A 24,212-nucleotide genomic window follows, 5' to 3' on the forward strand; every position below is an offset into this window, starting at 1 on the left:
TCGCAGAGGCCATTCGCTTGTGGGTGGTAGGCTGTGGTGCAGTGTAATTTGACACCGAGTCCTTGGGCCACTGCATTCCAGAGTTCGGAGGAAAACTGCGGTCCCCTGTCTGACGAAATATCGGCGGGTACTCCGAAACGGGCGATCCAGGAGGAAATGAATGCCCTGGCGACGTCTGCCAAAGTAGTGGATGACAGGGGGACCGCCTCTGGCCATCTGGTGGTGCGGTCAACCATGGTCAGGATGTGTGAAAAACCATGGGAGGGTGGGAGTGGTCCTACCAGGTCCACGTTGACGTGGTCAAAACGTCGCTCTGGAACTGTGAAGGTGGCCAACGGAGCTTTGATGTGGCGCTGTACCTTGGCCTTTTGGCAGACCACGCAGGTGTTGGCCCAGTCGCGGACATCTTTATGCATGCCATGCCATACAAATTTCACTGACATCAGTTTCTGAGAGACCTTCATTCCAGGGTGTGACAACCCATGTATGGCGTCGAACACTTTGTGGTGCCAGACGACCAGCACGACAGGGCGAGGATCCTGTACGGAGACGTCACACAACAGCGTGGTACCTGCCGAATGGAACTTGACTTCGGCCAACTGGAGGCCAGTGATGGCCATTCGGTAAGCTTGGACCTCTGGGTCTGAGGCTTGGTCCGCTGCCATGAGGACATAGTCGATGCCCAAATGAACCGTATTGACGATCGCGCGGGAGAGGCAGTCTGCCACCAGGTTGTCCTTACCGGCCACGTGCCGTAAATCCGTGGTGAATTCGGATATGTAGGTCAGTTGACGCTGCTGTCGGGCTGACCACGGTTCGGCGGTCTTGGACATTGCAAAGGTCAACGGCTTATGGTCCACAAAAGCGGTGAAAGAACGTCCTTCCAGAAGGGACCGAAAATGGCGGATGGCCAGAAAAAGGGCGAGCAACTCCCGGTCGAACGTGCTGTATGCTCTCTCGTTCTGCCGTAGTTGACGGCTGAAGAATGCCAACGGCTGCCACGTCCCGTTCACCCACTGCTGTTGCACGGCACCGACTGCGTAGTCCGACGCGTCGGTGGTGAGGGCGATGGTGGCTCCTGGCAGCGGGTGCGCCAGCATAGTTGCGTTGGCTAAGGCGCTTTTGGGGTCGGCGAACGCTCGGGCCATGTCATCCATCCAGTCTACCGGGTTCTTGCCAGTCTTGCCCTTGAGGGCCTCGTACCGGGGCTGCATGAGTAGTGCCGCCTTAGGCACGAAACGGTGGTAAAAGTTTACCATGCCTAGGAATTCCTGCAGGGCCTTTATGTTCTGTGGGCGTGGAAAGGATGTCACCGCCTCTACGTTCGAAGGTAAAGGAACCACTCCCTCTGAGGTGATGCGATGCCCCAGGAAGTCAATTTGATGCAGGCCAAACTGACACTTGGCCAGGTTGATAAGCAGGCCGTGTTGGCTGAGGCATCGAAAAAGGGTGCGTAGGTGACAGGTATGTTCTTCCTTAGTAGGACTGGCAATTAGAATATCGTCCAGGTAGACGAAAAGGAACTTGAGGTCCCGCAGCACGGAGTCTATCAGGCGTTGGAAAGCCTGGGCGGCGTTCTTTAACCCAAACGCATCCGTAAAAACTCGAAGAGGCCAAATGGGGTGATGACTGCGGTCTTCTGGACGTCTTGTGGATGAACTGGAACCTGGTGGTAGCCCCGGACGAGGTCGACTTTTGGGAACACGGTGTTCCCTGCCAAATGGGCAGAGAAATCCTGGATATGGGGGATCGGGTACCGATCAGGAGTGGTGCCGTTGTTTAGTCGTCGATAGTCGCCGCATGGCCACCATCCGCCGCCAGGCTTCGGGACGATATGGAGGGGTGAAGACCAGGGACTATTCGACCGGCGAATAATCCTTAACCGTTCCATGGTTGCGAACTCCGCCTTTGCGACCGCCAGCTTGCCAGGTTCTAGGCGCCGGGCCTGCACATAGACCGGGGAGCCGTTGGTGGTGATGTGGTGTTCCACACCATGTTTCATGGCTGTGGACGAGAACGTTGGTCTTGTCAGGTCGGGGAATTCGCTGAGCAGGCGAGTGAACTCATCAGGAGTCGGGAACGCACAGGAGATGGTGCGTGATGTAGTGTTACTGCGGTAACACGGAAGAGAATTAAAAGTTGCTGCGTTGATCAGCCGCCGGTTCCTAACGTCAACCAGGAGGCTGTTGGCGCACAGGAAATCTGCGCCGAGGAGGGGCTGGGAAACCTTGGCCGCAACAAGCTCCCAGTGAAAACGTTGCCCCCCAAGGCACAACTCCACTCGCCGTCTGCCGAAGGTCCGAATTGTTCCGCCATTGGCCGCTTCAAGGGCGGGGCCATGATTCCCCGTCTGCACATCGAGGGCGGACGCGTGTAAAATGCTGCACTGCGCTCTGGTGTCGCACAGAAAATGACGACCGGAGAGAGTATCAGTGATGAAGAGCAATTTTCCCGCGTTGCCGATCGCCATCGCGGCCACGGGGTGCCCGTTAGACGCGTTCCTCGGTGGTCGCAGTGTCAGTCGTTGTTTTTTTGGGGGGAAAACTGCAGGGAGGGCGGCAACACTTCGCTTTTGCGCCGAACTGCGCGTGGTAGAAACACAGCCCAGCAGGCGGACGAGCTGGGGCGGTGTCTGCGTGGGATGGGTGTCTCGTGGTGGCGCAGTACTGCCGAGTTACAGCGAAAATTTTGTCAGCCTCCGCAGCGAGTGTTGCGCAGTCTTCAGTTTCAGATCTAGCCAGGGCAGCTTGTAGCTGTTCAGGCAGTTGGCTGAGGAAAATCTCGCGGAATAGGAAACATTCCCATTCTGAGCCCAGGAGTGTGAGCATTTGGCTCATCAACTCTGAAGGCTTGGAGTCCCTGAGCCCGGGCATAGCGAGTAATCGACGGGCGTGCTCCGATTTTGTGAGCCCGAAAACCTGCAGTAACCGCACTTTGAGGGTTTCATACTTGCGCTCCGTTGGGGGGTTTTCGAGGAGGCTGACGATCCGAGAGGCGGTAGAGCTGTCGAGTGCGGAGACCACATAAAGATACTTGGCCTGATCCGCATCGATGTTCCTCAGGGCGAACTGGGCCTCGACCTGAATAAACCATGAGGGCGCTTGCTGTTCCCAGAACTGCGGTAGCTTTAGCGAAATGGCATTTGCTTCCATGCTGTGCTCTTCTTTTGTGAAAACGTTCACAAAAACGGGGTCACCAATGTAGGAATTAACGAATTCCTACGAATAACGGAGGTCGACACAAGAGAACAATCAAACAGGTCTTTACTCAAAGGAGATGCCACGAGGACTGACTGGGCAGTCCCATGGTTTGCGCCGTGACGTCATCGCGTTTGCCCGCGTTTTCCCACGCTCTTAAAGGGGCCACGCCCCGTACATGCAAACTCTATATACAAAACACAGTAATGCCTAACACAATGGCACAGGTTTAGGCTGGTGTTAGAACATCGTTAAAGAGAATTATATACAATTAGTCAGAGTCATTCAGTGGTTCTGCCACAACAGCATTCCTGCTGCCACCACTGTCACTTCCCCATTGCACTTCTCACCGCCTGTAGCCCAGACTGCTGCCGCCCATGCAGAGTTGGTGCAGTCTGCAGCTGGGCCCTCCAGGCCCAGAGCTGGTCGAGGCCGTCCTTCAAGGGCATCTGTAGTCTCAGGTTCTGACAATCAGCAGCCTTCCACCAGCCTTGCTGCAGCCACTGGGGTCCCATTACGGAGGAGCAGTAGGGTGGAAAGGGGGGAAGTGCGCAAAGGGAGGAGATCACCCTTGAAGGGCAAAAAGTAGGAGGTGTGACGAAATGTTGGGAATTTTTTTATTGAAGGCCATGGTTCGTGTCCAAATTTTTGTTTAGTGTTTTGGCCATTATCTCCAGGTTGTGAGAACCAGTTATGTTAATTAATAATTTTTGTGTTTGTTTCTATTAGTTCGTCATGAAGAAATGACGCACACAGAGTTTGTAAAATAAAACATTTTTTGTGTTCAAATGTACACGTTTGGCCTTTGGAATCATTGCTGCCTTGGCCGGCTATAGGGGTTGCGGGTTGCTTTCCATCATGTTGTTCTCCATGCCAGAAGCCATTTTCTGAGTAGGGGCCTAGAAGCGGCTTGTTATCAGCTGTTGACGGACGGCCCTTGCAGTTTCAACATTGTGGGCCTCCCTCCCACCTTGGTGCTGCTGCTGATCATCATCCTCCTCTTCCTCCTCCTCTTCCTCCTCCTCCTCCGGTGGTGCACCAAGACCTGGTGGCATTGGCTGGGTCCTGAGGGTTGCCAGGTTATGAAAAATGCAGCATACAACTATGAAGAGGGAGACTTGCTCAGGCGAGTACTGCAGGGCTCCTCCTGAGTGGCCCAGACAGCGGAACCGTTGCTTGAGCACGCCGATCATCTGCTCAATTATGTTCCTGGTGGCGAGATGGCTCTCATTGTACCGCAGCTCGGCAGGGGTGTTGGGGTTACGGAGCTGTGTCATCAGCCAGGTGCAGAGCGGATAACCCTTGTCCCCAAGGAGCCAACTACTTGGCTGATGTGGTGCCTGGAAAAGGTCTGACACACCAGTCTGGCGCAGGATGAAAGCATCGCGGGCATTGATAGCAAGTATCAGCTGTCTGTGGTCACAGACCAACTGGACATTTAAGGAGTGGTAGCCCTTGCGGTTTTGGAAAACCTCTGCATTCTGACGCGGTGCCCGCAATGCCACATGCATGCAGTCAATGGCGCCCTGCACCATGGGGAAGCCCGCTATCCTCGCAATGCCCAATGCGCATTCATGCTGTTTGGCCCAGGTCATCGGGAAAGAGATGTACTGGCGTCTCCTTTTATACAGGGCATTTGTGACCTGCCGGATACAGCACTGGACCGCGAACTTGGAGATATTGGCGATGTCCCCAGTAGCTGCTTGAAAGGAGCCGGTGGCATAAAAATTCAGAGCCACTGTCACCTTTACTGCCACCGACAGAGACGTCCTGGTCCTCAGTTGCGGCTGCAGATCTGGCTGCCGCAGGAGGCAGAGCTCAGTGGCCACCTCCTTGCTGAAGCGCAGCCTTCGCAAACACTGCTCCTCAGACAAATGAATGTAGGAGAATTGTTCCCGGAATACCCTGGGAGGGTAAGGTCTCCCGTGCAGAGGCCTGTTGGCCCTCCTCTGTCTGGCCATGATTGCCACTCTCTCTCTGTGTCTCTGTTGCCTCCGATTCTGCAGGCGCAGGATGCAGGCGATAGTCTCTTGACAATCGAAATAATGAAGGTCAAATCCAAAAGTACCTGCAAAGTGATGCTTAGTAGCCAAAACTACTTCACACAGCGTTGACTCTATGCAGAAGTCTCTCTATCTCTCTCTCAGAATCTCTCTCTCTGTCAGAATGAGTGGTGCAAAAATGTCTACCACAAAAAAAGGCAGGAAGAGGGCGCCTTTAAATAGCACCCCCCAGCCCCTCACCGACTGGAAAACGTTCCAGTCTCCTTGTCGTTGCTTGCGGCAGGCGGAAAGGAGGGGGCCGCCACTCAATATCTGGTCCGGGACGTTGCACGCTCGACTGACGTCACGATCTGCGGGCACAGGAGATCGGTGTGGTAGACTTTTGCGCTGCCGCAAAATCTCTAGTCAATTTTGCGAGCAGCGCAAACATCGCCACGCCCGGGAACTAGTTGCTTTGCGCCCTATTAGCGCCCTCCGCTAACGGGAGGCGCAAAGCAACCGAATTTTTCCCCCATTTGTTTAAGAGCTGGGACAAACTCCTCTCATCAAAGAGGTGGACCAACAACATCACACAGTGTTTGGGATAGATCCTGACTTTGTGTGATAGTGTAAAATGGGCGATAGCAAGATGGCAGCCCGTTTAACATCTCTCCCGATTTTTATTTCCAATTGATTTCATTGTAAAATGAGCTGGGCCGACTCTCTATCGCTCATTTTACACTATCACACAAAGTCAGGATCTACCCCATTAACATTAAAATGTGCTCAGTAGCAAGAACAGGCAGTGGGCATTCTTCCTCAGTACTACCTCTCGCATCGTGCTCAAGCCAGCATTAAAACAATTAACTCAGGTACCTTTGCGCCAGTGGTAACTTGCAATAAAACCAAGTTGATTGTATCTTAAGTGGATTAAAATATTTACATCCATTAGGCATATTTTGTCAAACCCTTCACAGTAAATCTTGCCTGAAACAATTGATGCTAGGAATTTTAATCAGAGTAAAACTATCTTAATGTAAACATATGTAGGAGAGGACTCCCTGACCCCCATTTGGCACAAATACGAAGGTTAGAATTTCCTGCAGATGCTTCAGAAAGCTTGAGCTGTACCTCCAGGTTAGACCGAAAACATGGAAAGGAGTTTCGGGCCAGATTGGGGCTTTGCATACTGGCCCTAACTTAGAACAATGACTAGTTTAACCTCTTGTCTACAGATTCAGTAATTTATGAACCTGGCCACTTGCAGTACAAATTCCTGGGCTCCAGGTTATGGGGTTAGATCTACAGAGCTGAGCATATTTGCACCGATGAAAAATGATAAAGGGTGTAGGAAAAGTACATAATACAAATTAAGTATATTTGTCTTGTTTCAGTTTGCTAGAGGCTTTTTCTTTTACATTCAATCTCAAGAAATAAAAACCAGCTGCAGTCAGAATCCATATCCCAGCTTAATACAATGCAAATGTTGTGAGAACAATCCGGTCTGATTTTCTAATAGGAAAGGCTCAGGGGAGGAGCTGAGCCACATTCAAACAAATGCATACTGTGACATTTGATCAATTATGTGTATAACTGGCAGTTACTTTTGAATCTGTCTGATGGTTACTTAAATCCAAAGAACCTTGGTAACTATTTTTGTGAGTTTCTGAATGAGCTGAATAGGTTTGGCCTTCAGAGAGAGATGACTTAGACCAGTTTAGCTCCTGCAGTTAAAAACACTACAAAATGAAAAAAAAATTCATGTACAAAGGTTAATTACAAACGAATAGCTTAGCATATAGATTGTGATCATTTATTGTTTGTTCGAGGAGCTGGTAAACATAGCTAATGTAAATTATACGTGCATTATTTATTTTATGTTTTCATTTATTCAGTAAATTCACTTGTTAATTAAAATCTAAAACTAGGTCTGATATTGCGATGTTCTACCACTTTTTTGAAGATGAAAGTAAATTCCTGTGGAGGCACTGAATGGGTTCAGTTGTTAGTAGAAAAGTTCTCTGTACATCATCTTGGGCATGCTGTCAGAAGCATACCGAGATATCAGGGCCAGTGAAGATATCTCAAGGATGGAGAGAGCTAAAACTCATCCTTGTGATCAATCAACAAAATAGAAGCTGAAGTATCTAGAATAAGACTAGCAGAAAATCATAACACCAGCTCTTCAAAATACTAGGACGCACAAAAAAAAACTGGTTATTTAAGTTGGATTGTAAGCACAGGACTAAAGGACACAAGAACAAAATCACATCCTCAAGAAAAATCAGAGATTAGAAGTGTTTCTCCCTCACTCCCACTACATAGTGGATTATAGGGAACAAACTCCCTGAAAAAAACATTTAATGCTATGTTGATTAATCTTTCAAATTAAACATTTCAGGCAAAGTTCCTCTGTGCGGTATCAAATTGCAGTCCAATTCTTTATGAACAGATTTATGATTTTTGGTACACATAACCCACAGAAGACATTTTCCCCTTGATTAATAATGGGAATGACAGATTTAAGGATAAGCCTCAGCAGGTGATCAAATACTCTATGGAATAGAATAGGTTCTGTGCTGCTGGAACCAATGATAGTTCATCTGTAGAAAAAAAAAATCCATTATTAAATTATGACGGTTATAAATGTACATAGATATTGTGCAGTTTAGTTGAAACATCTGTGGGGTCTTGAAATTTTGCAAGACTTTCTCACGAAAGATAAGGATCCATGCTCAGGGAGATTTTGCATGGTCTATTGAAGGAATGGACCTGAAGGGCCAAACGACCTTTGATTGTTTCATTTCCTATGTTTTTAGGGTTAAAAATCTGGACAACATTTAAGCAGCTGCAATTTTTTTTTTTTAAAACACATTACTCAGTGTTACATATTTGTTAACAATTTTGCTAGAAATGAGCTTAAAGCCACAGTTTAATCCCTGGGGGCTTTATTGTTCTCTGTTCCAGAAAAAGAAACCTGCTGGAATCCCATCTGAAGTGTGCTAAGCTAATAGTACACAGTCCAGAGCAGTTCTGCACTGAATATGGACATAAGTTAAAAAAGAAAAAAAGTCGCAGAGGCCCCACTTCTTCCCTTTCTCCAGCCATTCTGTCCTGCCGCTTGACCCCATGGAGATGGACTAACTTTGAGGGTTGATTTCGCTCTATCCCATCCCCATTGGACAAGCTTGTACTATTCACCTCTGGCACTGCGGGGATGATATTTCAAAACCCTTCCATTCTGTAAACGAAAGCTAAGGTTGAACTGGAGTAAATGCTCAGATTTTAATTTGACCGAACAAATGTAGAATGCTACACAAGTTCCTTAGCAAATCAGCTATCTTTCTGAACTTCCCAATAATGCTTGTTAATCCACTTTTGGATGGGTTTACAGAGCAGATAGACCATTAACACTTTGCAGTGACGTAACACCACTCTTCACTTACATAGTTTTAAGTATAATAAGCAAACAGAGGAAAACATGGCCCTGGATTTGCTGACATTCCTAATTCCTTGAGTGAATTGAAGATAGCTCATTGTCAGCTAGCTGTCTGTCCATTACTTATTATGGTGCCACAATACTAGCATGTTCCTCAGCTTTGAACCATGGCTGAAATTACGACCACAGGCCAGAGTCATCTCGCCTGACTGTGTTGCAGGGCAATCACAAATCATAGCAGCAAAACACACACAGTCACAGTCTTCTCTTTCAAGGGTGTACAGGCACAGCCTTTAAATTTGAGAAACAGCTTTTAAAGATGCACTGATGATACATTGAACAGTTTCCAAGCAGGCTCGAGCTCCTAACTGACAATGGCTTTAAGCATCTGCCTGGCTTGCAGTCGGGACTTCTTCATGCTGCAAATAGTTGTTGTTGTGATGTGTTTACAAACATGTAGTTGATTTAAATCATGCAAATGTGTAGCGTTCAATACAACTGTACAGGGTCACAAACATTGTACATGCTTCTGGTTACAAATCCTGTAGACGTTTTACCAGATGGCAACACCCCTTTTGTAAATCTCATTACTGCATCCATTTGCTCTTTTTAAACAATTAAATTCAGCATCCTAAATGTGAGAAAGGTAATATAGTAGCCACTGAGAAGGCCATGATTGTGACAGTTGGCATTTATTGGCCTTTTGCTACTTACTAAAGTGGATACTTCTCCCTTAAATTGTTCACATTGTATTGCATTTTTCATGGCAGTTAAAATGTTTGCTACAATTCTTTGTCCTGCCAATCTAATTTTAATGATGAAAATAAATATTAGTTATTTTATGTCACCTTTGGAATTCAGGTTGAATTAACCAGTAACACAGGTCAGGCATTGTAGTATCTGTCCTTACTTTGAGGAAATTTGCATATACTTTTATCCCCAAAATTACTTAGAAATCCCAGGGTAGCTAACTGAGATTAATATGCAAGACCCCACTGAGAAAAACAATACAAGTTGCATGGAATGAATGCTGTGTCTTTGCTGAGAAACTCTTGCATAGCAGAAAACATGCAGCTGAATTGGCCTGTCCAGATTAGAGGCAAGCTTGGGAAGGTCAAGAGCAAGAGTTTGCTCCATCTGCTGTCACTTATCTGCTCCTAATGAGATTTCGGGACACCTCTTGTCTGCAGGAATTCATTTGGATCATTTTGTCACCCCAGCAACGTTCTTACAATAGAAATTGAGAACAAATTAAACAGTCCCAATAAGCTCTGGAATGTGTCAAGGTAAAATAAAGTAATACGTGCTGAAGTGGATTTCAACAGCACTGAGCAAACAGCACAGAAGAAATTGAAAAAACCCAAAGCTTTAGTTGTTTATAAAGATGCAATGCAACATTTAGACAAATGTGTGATTAACCATTTCAGTGCTGTTTAAAACAGCTTTCATCATTGCTATCTACAATTTGATATTGATATTGATAATACATTGATATTTCCAGATATAGACTCTGTTTCTTCAGTTCTATTATTGACTTTTAGAATTCTTTCACCTATCCCCCCACCTACAACGTCTTTGCACGAGGCAAAACCAGAGTACCTCAGTCAACTTTCTTTTCTGAGAGAACTCCCCATCTCTTCTTCGAATAGTGCTATGGAATCTTTCATGGTCAAATAACATATTTAAGGCATTTAAATAACATTAAAGCTCATAGAATTAATGTCACATTAGATATCTGGATTGAAAATTGCCTGTCAATGTACTGTGGTGCTGTTTGGACCATGGAGGAGTCACATGAGCAATGCAATTGGTCAGAGCAATAAACATGAGTTGTAAGGTTTGATAAATAATTACATTTTGCTCAATTACCACTGTGACTTCCCTGAGGAAATCGGGTGAAATGGAAGGAGCTCACAATAGGAAAAGTTGTATACAGTTCATGAAGGTAGCAGGTGGGATGTGCCCACTGACCTTTTCTCACTCCGTATTTTCTTGTGGTAGGACAATGGGAAGCCAAAATGTGGAGAGGCATAGATATAAAGGTAAACAGGCTCAAAACTGGAAGGCATGAGTACAAAATCAACAAGCATCAAGACTAGAGATTTGAAGAAATTCCCTCCCTCCCATTGTGTATGGATGTTTGCTGGTTAATCAACTGTTAGAAACAAAATGGAAGAGTGACAGTTAGGAATGGGACTGAAAGGGTACAAGAATAAGTAGAGGTGATTAAATAATTTCTGGGACATGATGGCTGAGACCACATAAATGCTGTAACATGGTAAGAGTAAGCTGGACAGACATTCTGGAGCTTTACTCACCCACCTTTGGGAATGACTGAGAGAACAGTGTTCCAGAGCCTTCCCTTAGGAGAATAAATGAGTTGCAGATTTTCTGCAATGAGGCTGAATTTGAATGTTCTGTGGAAGGGATGGATCTACAGTCTGCACAGCTGTTTTAAGTTGTGTTTTAAATAAGAAATTAAAGCAAGTATCGGAAGGACAAGTGTGTGACAACTTCAGCCAAAAACTGAATTTTGCTAACAACAATTTTCACCATAGTTTTGTGGAGGAAAGAAAATTGTAGTTGAGGTTTCATTTTACTTAAGGTTCTGACTGTAAAGTCCGCGCCTCAATAATACACGGACTTCGGGAGAACAGTTTAACAGGTACTTTACTGAACAAGAGGCAGCTTGAAACTGAAACTACAGAAGCCTGCTAGGGCCTTTTATACAGGGGTGGTCACTGCCAGTACTGCAGTCTAAGACCAGTTATTCCCTTAAAGGTACATACACAACAATTCCTCCCCTTTTAGATAAACAGTACATAACATTCATTTAACGACTAAATAATAACTAATTACAATTACAATTTTCTCAGTAATATATACATCAACTGAAATAGTCATTTATAAGTTCAGTCTTTGAGGAGGCTTCCTGATCCAGACTGGATAGCGCCTTTCTCGAGTATCCTGTTCTGGCGGTGGAGTCAATTCTGGCTCATTGTCATTGGTTGGTTCGTCAGCTTCCAATACCCCTGCTTCTGAGGTAGACGCAATCTGTACTTCGGGCTCATTACCAGGTGCACATGCTTGTGGTACAGGTTTGGCTTGTTCCTGTGACTCTAGAATCTGGTCAGCATGGCGTCTCACGATGCTCTCTCCAACGTCCACTGTGTACATTAGTGGTCCCTGCTGTGTGCATATCGTGCCTGGCTGCCATTTTTCTGTTCGGTAGTCGCGGGCCAAGACTGGTTGCCCTATCTTGAAGCTCCTGGTTGGCTTCTCATTTATGTGCTGGAACTGCTTATCCTCAACATCTCATCTTATGTTTGGTTTGAGCAAATCCAAGCGACATCTTAGTCTCTGGTTGAAAAACAGTACGGCTGGAGTTTGGTTGGTTACTGCATGTGTCGCATTCTGGTAAGCAAGCAGGAAGTTATCCACCTTGTGTTGCAGTGGTATGTCGTCATTATACATTGCCTTTATGGCCTTTTTAAAGGTCTGAACAAACCTCTCAGCCAATCCATTTGTGGCTGGATGATATGGGGCAGATGTGTAATGTTTCACCCCATTATTCTTCAGGAACCTCCGGAAATCCTCAGACACAAACTGTGGGCCATTGTCAGAAAAGATCTATTCTGGCAACTCATTCCTGGCAAAGATGGTCCTTAGGACTGCAATAGTTTTCTCCGTGGTGGTGGAGGACATTTTAATGACCTCTGGCCATTTCGAATGGGCGTCCACAGTGATTAGAAACATTGAGTCCATAAATGGACCAGCGAAATCAAAGTGTACCCATTGCCATGGTGATGAGGGCCACTCCCATGGATGTAGCGGGGCCTGTGGTGGAGCGTTTTGAACCTTCTGGCATCCTGTGCATCTCTTGGTCATATCCTCGATTTCTTTATTGATTCCCGGCCACCACACAAACGCCCTGGCTAGGCTCTTCATTTTTACCCCTCCCAGATGACCCTCCTGAAGCTCATTGAGTACTCTATCTCTCAACTTGGGTGGAATTACCACTCAGGATCCACACATCAAGGTTCCCCGGCACACTGACAGCTGTTCCCTCCTTGGCGAGAATGCTGGCAACAGTGAGTCACCATATGCTGGCCATCCCTTCACCATCAAATCATAGACCCGAGAGAGCGTCGGGTCATTTCGGGTTTCCTTCTCAATATTTGCGTTTGTAACAGGCAAACATTCGACTATGGTCGCATGGAATATCTCCACCGGGTCCACTGCAGGTGCTTCTTCCGCCGTACGCAATGGTAGGCGCGACAGCCCATCAGCGTTTCCATGTTGTTTCGTACCTTTGTACTCTATGTCATACTGATGTGCCCCTAGAAAAAGTGACCATCTTTGCAGCCATTGCGCCATCATCACCGGAACGCCCTTCTTTGGGTTAAAAATTGAGACCAGGGGTTGATGATCAGTCAGTAGGGTGAATTTCTGCCCGTGCAGATAGTGATTGAACTTCTTCACCCCCCACACCAGGCTGAGGGCCTCCCTGTCAATCTGGGCATAGTTACGCTCGGCTGAGCTTAGCGAGCACGATGCAAAGGCTATTGGCCTCGCTGAACCATCACGGAATTTGTGTGACAGCACTGCTCCAATGCCGTAAGGTGACGCATCACATGCCAACCGAATCGGTAGTGTTGGGTTGTAGTGGGCCAATACTTCTTTTGAAGTGATTTGGCATTTACATTCCTGAAAGGCACGCTTACACTCATCACTCCATTTCCATGTTACACCAGTTTGAAGGAGGGTGTTCAGTAGGTGCAGAATTGTAGATAAATTCAGCAAGAACTTATGGTAGTAGTTCACCAACCCGAGGAACGACCTCAGTTGGGACACATTTTCCGGTGCTGGAGCCTTGACTACAGCCTTAATCTTGTCCGGCGACTTATGCAACCCTTCCTCATCAATCATGTGGCCACAATACGAGATTTGTCTCCTGAAGAACTCGCATTTGGGACGGTTGGCTCGTAGCCCATATTCCTGCAATCTCGTGAGCACCTGTTCCAGGTTGGCAAGGTGTTCATTGTCATTTTCGCCCGTAACCAGGATGTCGTCCAAATAACACTGGGTCCCCGGGATCCCTTGCAGGACTTGTTCCATTGCCCTCTGCCACATAGCCGGGGCCGATGCTACCCCAAATACCAGTCGATTGTACTGGTAAAGGCCTTTGTGAGTGTTTATCGTGAGGTATTTCCTAGATGCTTCTTCCACCTCCATTTGTAGATACGCTTGAGCCAGGTCAATCTTTGTAAAACGTTTCCCTCCAGATAGTGAGGTGAAAATATCTTCTATCCACGGAAGCGGATACTGTACTGTGTGCAGGACTGGGTTCACAGTCACCTTGAAGTCCCCACAGATGCGAACCTTCCTTGGCTCCCCAGGCGTGCTGCTCAATGCTTTCTTCATTACAGGAACGATGGGTGTGGCCCACTCGCTCCAGTCCACCTTAGACAGCACCACCGAACGCTCCAGACTCTCCAGTTCAGCTTCCACAGCTGGGCGTATCGCGTATGGCACCGGTCTGGCCTTGAAAAATTTTGGGGTTGCGTTATCCTCAATCTTTATGGTTGCCTTTACTCCTTTTAGAGTCCCAAGTCCTTGTTGGAACACCTCTTCCGTGTCAGATAGAATTTGTGACAGACGTCCAGGTGCAACGTCATCATCTTTTTTGTCAGTCACAGTTAGTGCCAGAATGGAATGCCAATCCAATTGTAGTCTTCGGATCCATTCACGTCCCAATAATGGTGGTCCTCCATCTTGTAGTATATACATGTATAGTTTTTGTGTTTCCTTTCCGTTATATTCAACTGGCACACTTATTTTTCCTCTGGGGTAGACCTTTTGCCCCGTGTATGTCTTCAATACAATGGACGTGTCCTTTAAGGGTATGTGTGAGAATAGCCGCTCATAGTCTCGTCGATTCATGACAGTTAGAGTTCATCCTGTGTCCAATTCCATCTTCACTGGGGACCCTGCTATCATGAGGGTGACCCAAATGGTTCGGTGATCTTCTTTTGCGATCACGTTGTGTAACTTTAAACAACTTAGTCGCCTGCTCCCGGAGTCCTTATCACTCTCCTGATCTTCTGAACTACTATCTGTCAGTTTCTTTACTTTCCTGTACTGTTCCTTAGTAGTTCTTGTCGTGTTGGTCTTCTTTCCTGACCTGCAAACTCTTGCTATATGTCCCATTTTCCCGCATTGCCTGCATATTTTGTCTTTAAACCAGCTGTCCTTCTGCTCATGGGTTGTTCTGCCGCAGCGATAGCACTTTTTGGCTCCATACGCCATTTCGTTAGTGCTGTATTCTTGTGGTTTCTGTTGTATTTCCGCAGCTCCCCGTGCTGCTGCTTCGTAGGATACTGCCACGCTGAAAGCCTGTTCTAGCGTCAGGTCCTTTTTTGAAAGTAGTCGTTTCTGGGTTCCTTCACTCTGGAGCCCGTAAAGTGTCTGCCAGTCCTGCTCCGAACTGGCAGTGCTTCGATAACTTGCATAGTTCCGTAAGATAGCCAGCATTGCTCTCATCTTTGTGCTGGTTTCTTTAATGGAGCTTGAATCTTTCTGCTATCAGCAGTGGCGTAGGGCTTAGATGTTCCTGTAAGATATGAACAATCTCCTCTGATGTGCCATCAATAACTCAAAGACAAGGAATTAAAGGATTCAACTGAAGGTTTTTAATCACTAAGAACATTGCATGTCTTTCCACATCGGATTCGTCTGGCAGAAATGACTCATACAGCTCTTGAGACCTTTATATGACAAAAGACAGGGGCGGAGCCAATACACACAATAGGAAAAAGGGGGCGGTACACACAATACAATGCAGGTAAAACACAGGGGCTGATGAAGGCATATATTTCATCACATTCACCCCTTCTACAGATTTAGTCTGTCCGGGGGTGTGATAGTCCTTCCTGAACGTCGCAACAGTACCTCGGGTTCCGACCGGGAGTCCGTGGTGCCCTCCTGGGCATACCCCTCTGCTGGGGGTGTTGCAGGTACTTCTGGGGGTGGTGAGGATACCTCTGGGGATGGTGGAGGTTCTTCTGGGGGTGGTGAGGATGGGTCGTCATCGCTTCCTGCCAAGGTGAGGTCCTTTATGGACACGGTGTCCTCACGCCTGTCGGCGTGCTTGACGTACGCGTACTGTGGGTTTGCGTGGAGTAGGTGTACTGCCTCCACGAGGGGATCCATTTTGTGGCCCCTCACATGCTTCCGTAATAGGACTGTCCCTGGGGTGGAGAGCCACGAAGGTAGGGACACTCCCGAGGTTGATTTGTGGGGAAAAACAAACATCTTCTCGTGAGGAGTGGCGTTAGTAGCAGTACACAGTAGCGACCTTATCGAGTGGAGTACGTCTGGGAGGACCTCTTGCCAGCGGGAGGTAGGGAGGCCTTTAGACCTTAGTGCTAAGGTGACCGCCTTCCACACCGTCGCGTTCTCCCTCTCCACTTGCCCATTACCCCGGGGGTTATAACTAGTGGTCCTCATAAAGGACCTCGCCTCGGCAGGAAGCGACGATGACCCATCCTCACCACCCCCAGAAAAACGTCCACCATCCCCAGAGGTATCCTCACCACCCCCAGAAGTACCTGCAACACCCCTTCGACAGCAGGTATTGGCGCAGTTCGTCGCTCATGAACGATGCCCCCCTGTCAGTGTGGATGTAGTTAGGCATGCCGAACGTGCAAAACAGGCTGCCGAGGCACTTGATGACCGTGGCACTTGTCATGTCTGGGCAGGGGTAGGCGAATGGGAAGCGGGAGTACTCGTCCACAATGTTGAGAAAGTACACATTGCGGTCGGTGGAGGGGAGTGGTCCCTTGAAATCTAAGCTCAGGCGCTCGAATGGCCGTTTAGCTTTGATCAGGTGGGCTCGGTCGGGCCTGAAAAATCGGGGCTTGCATTCCGCACAGGTGCGGCAGTCCCTGGTCATAGACCGGACCTCCTCGATGGAATAGGGCAGGTTACGGGATTTTATAAAGTGGAATAGCCAGGTGACCCCCGGGTGGCAGAGGCCATTGTGGAGGCCCTGTAGCCTGTCCCCCTGGATGCTGGTACACATCCCTCGTGATAGGGCGTCGGGGGATTCGTTGAGGGCCCCCCACGGTGGCATAGTGGTTAGCACTGTTGCCTCACAGCGCCAGGGACCCGGGTTCGAATCCGGCCTCGGGCGACTGTCTGTGTGGAGTTTGCACATTCTCCCCGTGTTTGCGTGGGTTTCCTCTGGGTGCTCCGGTTTCCTCCCACAGTCCATAGATGTGCGGGTTAGGTTGATTGGCTATGATAAATTGACCCTTAGTGTTAGGGGGATTAAATACGTGAGGTTACGGGGATAGGGTGGGATATGCGTTGGTGTAGGGGTTACGGGGATCGGGTGGGATATGTGTTGGTGCAGACTCGATGGGCCGAAATGGCCTCTATCTGTACTGTGGGGTTTCTGTGATTCTGTGATTATGTCATACTCAAACGTGGAGAGTTCGATCCGCCACCTGAGAATTTTGTCGTTCTTGATCTTCCCCCTCTGTTTGTTGTTAAACATGAAGGATACCGACCGCTGGTCGGTAAGCAGGGTGAAGCGTTTGCCGGCTAGGTAGTGCCTCCAGTGCCGCACTGCCTCCACTATGGCCTGGGCCTCCTTCTCTACCGAGGAGTGCCTGATCTCGGGCCCTTGGAGGGTTCTTGAGAAAAAGGCTACGGGCCGCCCATCCTGGTTGAGGGTGGCTGCTAAAGCGAAGTCGGATGCATCGCTTTCGACCTGGAAAGGGATGTTTTCATCCACTGCCTGCAGCGCGGCCTTCTCAATGTTGTGTTTAATGCTGTTGAAGGCGGCGTGGGCCTCGGCCGTGAGCGGGAAGGACGTTGATTTCAGGAGGGGACGGGCCTTGTCGGAATAATTGGGGACCCATTGGGCGTAATAGGAGAAAAACCCCAGGCACCTTTTCAGGGCCTTGGGAGTGTTTGGCTTCCAAGATGGCAGCCCCCACGGTGCGCATGAGGCGGAGTGGGCCGCGTGGCCTGAGGAACAGGATTCAGAGTTCCTCTGGGCCATATCCAGTGATCGCGCTATGCCCATAGCCTGTTTTAAGTCCAGTCCCTCCTTTTCAAACAGTTTCTGACGAATGTAATTTGAACTGAGGCCCGCAATAAAGGAGTCTCAGATCAGCTCCTCCGTGTACACGATGGCAGACACGGCCTTACAGTTACAGTCTCTGCCCAGTACTTTTAGGCTTAGCATGAAGTCCTCTAGTGACTCACCATGCCGCTGCGTGCGAGTAGTCAGAAGATGCCTGGCGTACACCTCGTTTATTGGCCGCATGTAGTGGGCCTTCAGAATTAAAGGATTCAACTGAAGGCTTTTAATCACTAAGAACATTGCATGTCGGTGTAGGGACCAGGTGCTAGGGTTTGGATGATCAGCCATGATCTTGTTGAATGGAGGAGCAGGCTCGAAGGGCCGAATGGCCTACTCCTGCTCCTATCTTCTATGTTTCTATGTTTCTATGTTTCTATGTCTTTCCACATCGGATTCGTCTGGCAGAAATGACTCATACAGCTCTTGAGACCTTTATAATGACAAAAGACAGGGGCGGAGCCAATACACACAATGGGAAAAAGGGGGCGGTACACACAATACAATGCAGGTAAAACACAGGGGCTGATGAAGGCATATATTTCATCACATCCTCAAAACTTTTCTCCATTGGTTTAGCTGGGGTAATTAAATTCCGCAATAGGCCGTACGTACTCGCACCCATCAGATTTAATAATACCGACGCCCTCTTTCCATCAGCCACCTCATTTGCCTTGCAGTACACTTCAATTCTTTCCACATGCGTGGTCCAGTCTTCTACATCGTTGTTGAAAGCAGTGATACTGCCACTTTTCGGCATCTTGGGTGATTTAAAATGGCGCCTCCCGTGCTTTTGCTTCTTCCCCAATGGAATAAAATGGTGCCTCCCGCGCTTTTGCTTCTCCCCCAACGGGATAAAATGGCACCTCCCGCGCTTTTGCTTCTTCCCCTTACTGCCACGCTGCTCCTAGCGTTCTACGGGGTAATGGCGGCGACCCGCAGCTTCGGCGCGTCTCGCTTTCCTTCCCCCCCGTTTAGTTTCTCTCCGCTGTCCTGTTCTCGAGCACCGACCGTGCCCTGTGCGCTCCACCCTCTCTCTCTTGTTTTCTTTTCCCGGCGACGCTGCGCGGCCCGATTTGTAGAGCCGCTCGATCGAGCTTGAGCCCGCCGCAGTCCGGAAGGGTCAGCGCGCTACCTGCTACCAGCACGATTCGCTGGAACCACAGTCTCTCCCGCAATTCTCCAAACACCAATCGATTCTTTGGGCGGTTGCCCTCGGTCGACGCCCGTTGCTCAGACTACGACCTTCCAGGACCTTCCTTTCAGGCGAGATCCCCGTGAGATGATGCCACACTGCAGGTGAGTTCGAACTTACTCGTCGCCACTGTAAAGTCCGCGCCTCAATAATACACGGACTTCGGGAGAACAGTTTAACAGGTACTTTACTGAACAAGAGGCAGCTTGAAACTGAAACTACAGAAGCCTGCTAGGGCCTTTTATACAGGGGTGGTCACTGCCGGTACTGCAGTCTAAGACCAGTTATTCCCTTAAAGGTACATACACAACACTGACAACGTCAATATTTTTGATATTTCTTTAACAGATACTTCAACCTTACACTGGACAATTTTGTAACATTTCCAGCAGACTAACCTCATTCCAGTCATCTTTACTGGAAATTTCAGGACAAAAATCTTTGCTTTCTCCAAAAATACTAATTACAGTGGTCTTTGGTTATAATGATAAGCTGATCCCTGTATCAGATGTTCTCATTTGCTGATCTACTTAAAATTTCACTGATGCCACAGAATTATGTCAATAATGGGATGTAACTGCTAATGAGAGAACCTGGTAGTTGAATAAAACACCAGTTAGTTTCTGTTCTAGATTCAACTATATGGTTACGGTAGTGTACCGGGTATGCTACTGAGCTAGTAATCCAGAGGCCTGGTCTAAAAATCCAGAGAGCATGAATTCAAATCCTGTGATGGCAGTTTCAGAATTTGAATTTAGTTAATAAAAAACTGTAAAAATGTAACCATCAAGCTGTGGGAATGTTATAAAAACTCAACGGGTTTAGAAATGTTATTTAGGGAAGGAAACTTGCCGTCCTTACCCAGTTTGGCCTATATATGTCTCCAGCCCCCAAACCAATGTGTTTGACTCTTAAATGCCCTCCGAATGGCCTATCAAGCCACTCAGTTATATCAAACAAGAAGAAGGCCCACCAGCATCTTCCCAAGGGCCAAGTAGGGATGTGCAATAAATGCCAGCCTTGAGAACGAATAAAAAAATCTACACATGCTCCACTCGCCAGCACTCTAAGTGTGCTCCTGCATCAATGTAGAGTTCTAAACATTTCGTGCTGGAGAGTAGATGGCATGCTGTTAAGTGTGGAGTAACCAGCCAGTGCTACTTTCAACTCACTTGCACTTGAAGTATTTAGAACTCCAGGTTTAAACAGGACAGTACTTAAAGTGCTGGTGAGCAGAGTGAGTTGAATGTAACGCCAGGTGGTTAATCTCCGCTCATCAGATGAAGCGCCTTTTCCAAACTTGCTTCACAGTCAGATGGACAGGGAGAGACAGAGCATGGGGTCTCAGGTTTCAAGCATCTCTGAGCTTCAGTTAGAAGATGCAATGAAAGAATTCATTCCTGTGCTGTAACTGACTACAATTCGAGTAACGGTCATCTGAAACATACATCAGAACACTACTGATTATAAATCGATGCCGCTGTACAGTACATATGGGTTGTGATTATGGCAAGGACAGTTAGATTATGACAAACAAATAATGAGCACAGTTGGTGATCAGTAAAACTGAATTTGTCTGTAATTTTGACGGAAGAATTAGAAGTCAAAAAGGCCTCGCATTCATGAAAAGGTGGGAAACGTTTTATAAATTTTGAAAATTCATAATGTGAGAACATAAGTTGTGCCAGAATGCATCATCGTGTCATGTGTCCACAAGGTCCTCACGACAAAAATGATGCATGGGTTTTCTACCCTCCAAAGAAGTTTTACAAACATCTTTTCATAAAGATGGTATGCCTTTAAGTATTGGCAGCTTTCGAGGTAACTACTATTCCTTCACAGAACTTACAGCAATGAGGATCCACTCGCTTGCATATCTGTGGAGTTTGGACAATTGCCAGCCGTGTGGCTTGATGATTTATTCATAATCACAAATCCAGAAAAAAATGGACAATTTAAAATGTGCCACACAGTAATGCCAGAACATCTGCTGCTGTTGAAGTCAGAGGATTGGTGCAATAACTGATTATTCATCATTCTTCCAGTGTTTGTATGTCATCATCCATAGTAATGCTAAACTTAGATCACTCAGTGAACCTATTGTGACTCAATGGAAACCTGAGCCAGACCTGACTCAACACTACCAGAGGTCCAGAATGAGCCAGAGCTCCCTCTAAGCCTCAGTGTGGAGAGTCACTTACGCTGTACATGAGATTGGCAAAGAGTTACTAATTGATGAGAGCTAGAATCTGTAACTTCAATAAGGTGTAAAAAAACAGGCATTTTAAAATGTCATGTTAAATCGTCCTAATCTACAACACTGCTCATTTATAAACATTGAACCCTTAGATCTTGTATTCAGTGGGATTTCACGTTTATAAGATTCTGCCGTGATCTTATGCTTAGTTTAATACTTTCCTTTCTTTAATCTCCTCAGTGTTACGGGATTGTCTCACAAGATTATGTTTCTGATTATGCATTCTCCACTCCTCATGTATAAATCAACATTGTGAAGCCTGTAATCAAAACAGAAAATGCAGGAAATACTCAGCAGGTCAGGCAGCATCTGTGGACCTTTCGTCAGAACTGGAAAAAGTTAGAGATGTAACAGATTTTAAGCAAGTGCAGAGGCAGGGAAAGAGGGAGGGGAGGAAAGAACAAAAGGGAAGGTCTGTGATAGGGTGGAAGGCAGGAGGCAGGAGAGATTAAATAACAAATGGTAGGATTGTACAAAGCAAAAAGAGATGGTAATGGGACAAGTGAAGAAACAAAAGATGGGTCGAGAGGAGGTGTAAATGGGAATGGCAGAATCATCAACAGCTGCCATGTGAAAAAATAGGGCAGAAGTTATGGTCTGAATTTGTTCAACTCGATGTTGAGTCCAGAAGGCTGTAAAGTGCGTAATTGAAAGATGAGGTGGTGTTCCTCAAGCTTAAGTTGGGCTTCGATGGAACAGTGTAAGAGGCCGAGGACAGAGAGATCAGAGTGTGGGTGGAGCGGAGAATTAAAGTGACAGGCGACCGGAAGCACGGGGTCACCCTTACGGACTGAACGGAGGTGTTCCGCAAAGCGGTCACCCAATCTGCGTTTGGTATCCCCAATGTAGAGGAGATCACATCGTGAGCAGTGAATACAGTATACTAGATTGCAAGAAGTGCAATTAAATCGCTGTTTCACCTGGAAGGAGTGTTTGGGGCCCTGGACAGTGGGAAGGAAGGAGGTAAAAGGGCAGGTGATGCATCTCCTGTGCTTGCATGGGAAGGTGCCAGGGGAAGGGGTGTTGGGGGTGATTGAGGAGTGGACCAGCGAGTGGTCCCTTTGGAATCCACAGTATTTTGTTTTCGTATTGTATTATGTTTATATTATTTTCGGGTCCCTCATAAACCAGCAACTGATGAAAATGAAACAAAACTTCGTATAAAGGAAAACAATTCTGGCCTCTTGTGCATTCACAATTTTAATTGCTTCACCATTGGTGGCTGTGCCCTCTGTTGCCTAGGCCCTAAGCTCTGGAATTCCCTCCCTAAACCTCTCTGCCTCTCTACCTCTCTTTCCTCCTTTAAGACGTTCCTTAAAACCTACCTCTTTGACCAAGCTTTTAGTCACCTGTCCTTATATGGCTCAGTGTGAAATTGTGTTCAATAACGCTCCTGTGATGCATCTTGGGACGTTTTACTACATTAAAGGTGCTATATAAATACAAGTTGCTGTTGTTGTTTACATTCTCTACTTAAAGAAAGAAGAAAGAACTTGCATTTATATAATTTATAATTAGATACATTGTAACTAGTATGATTAATGCCTATGACTTCAACCAAAATGCTTAACTTCATTGTCCTGCCTTCAATAGGGTCTGACATAGTCACAAATACAAAGTTTGTTTCTGAGGTAGTCTTCTATAGAGAGCTTGCACATTATCCAAAAGCAGCTTCATGAAAGAAACTAAGAAAGAAAGAACTTGGATTTATATAGTGATTTTACGACCCCAGGACATTCCAAAGTGCTTAAAACGTCCACCTCAGAGGGCAGACAGGGCCTCGGTTTAGCGTCTCATACTAACAAACTTCACCTTGAAGGCTGACTCAAGTGGTGCTAAATTGAAGCATTGATATTTATTTAGTTGAAGGAAAATCTCTAAGCCTCAACTTATATAGCGTTACAAGTCTTAATTCCACAGATACATCAATTAAACAATATTTCACTCCTTCTCAGATCCAACACTCTTATTTTCAATAGCAAGCAGTCCCACCAATTTCATTAATTACGTATCTCCTGAAGCAGGTTACAATCCATTCTGAGTTGAAGGCAATAGCACACATTGTCCGCATCACTGGCATTTGAGTATAAGAGAAAAGACGTCTTACTGCAATTATATAGGGCCCTGGTGAGACCACACCTGGAGTATTGTGTACAGTTTTGGCCTCCTTACCTAAGGAAGGATATACTTGCCATAGAGGGAGTGCAATGAAGGTTCACCAGACTGGTTCCTGGGATGGGGGATTGTCCTATGAGGAGAGATTGAGTAGACTAGGCCTATATTCTCTAGAGTTTAGAAGAATGAGAGGTGATGTCATTGAAACATACACAATTCTTACAGGGCTTGACAGGGTAGATGCAGGGAGGATGTTTCCCCTGGCTTAGGAGTCTAGAACCAAGGGTTACAGTCTTAGAATAAGGGATCGGCCATTTAGGACTGAGATGAGGAGAAATTTCTTCACTCAGAGGGTAGTGAATCTTTGGAATTCTCTACCCCAGAGGGCTGTGGAGGCTCAGTCGTTGAGTATATTCAAGACAGAGATCGATAGATTTTTGGATATTAAGGGAATCAAGGGATATAGGGATAGTGCTGGAAAGTGGAGATGAGGTTGAAGATCAGCCATGATCTTATTGAATGAAACATAGAAACATAGAAGATAGGAGCAGGAGTAGGCCATTTGGCCCCTCGAGCCTGTTCCGCCATTTAATGAGATCATGGCTGATCATCCAAATTCAGTACCCTGTCTCTGCTATAGAATGGTGGAACAGGCTCGAAGGGCCAAATGGCCTACTCCTGCTCCTATTTCTTATGTTCTTATGCTTATGTAGAATTTCATCTCCTCAGTCATACTTTTCAAAAAGAGGAGAAAATCTCACCCCGTGTATCACTGACTGCAATACCAAGATCGAAACACATTGGCCAGGAATCAGCTGAGTAAAAGTAAACTTACACCATTTTTTGCTTTCATGATTATGTAAATCATCAGACAGA

This window comes from Somniosus microcephalus, chromosome 12, assembly GCF_052327205.1.
Source record: "Somniosus microcephalus isolate GS21.2 chromosome 12, FLI_Smic_1.0, whole genome shotgun sequence".
Lineage (NCBI taxonomy): Eukaryota > Metazoa > Chordata > Chondrichthyes > Squaliformes > Somniosidae > Somniosus > Somniosus microcephalus.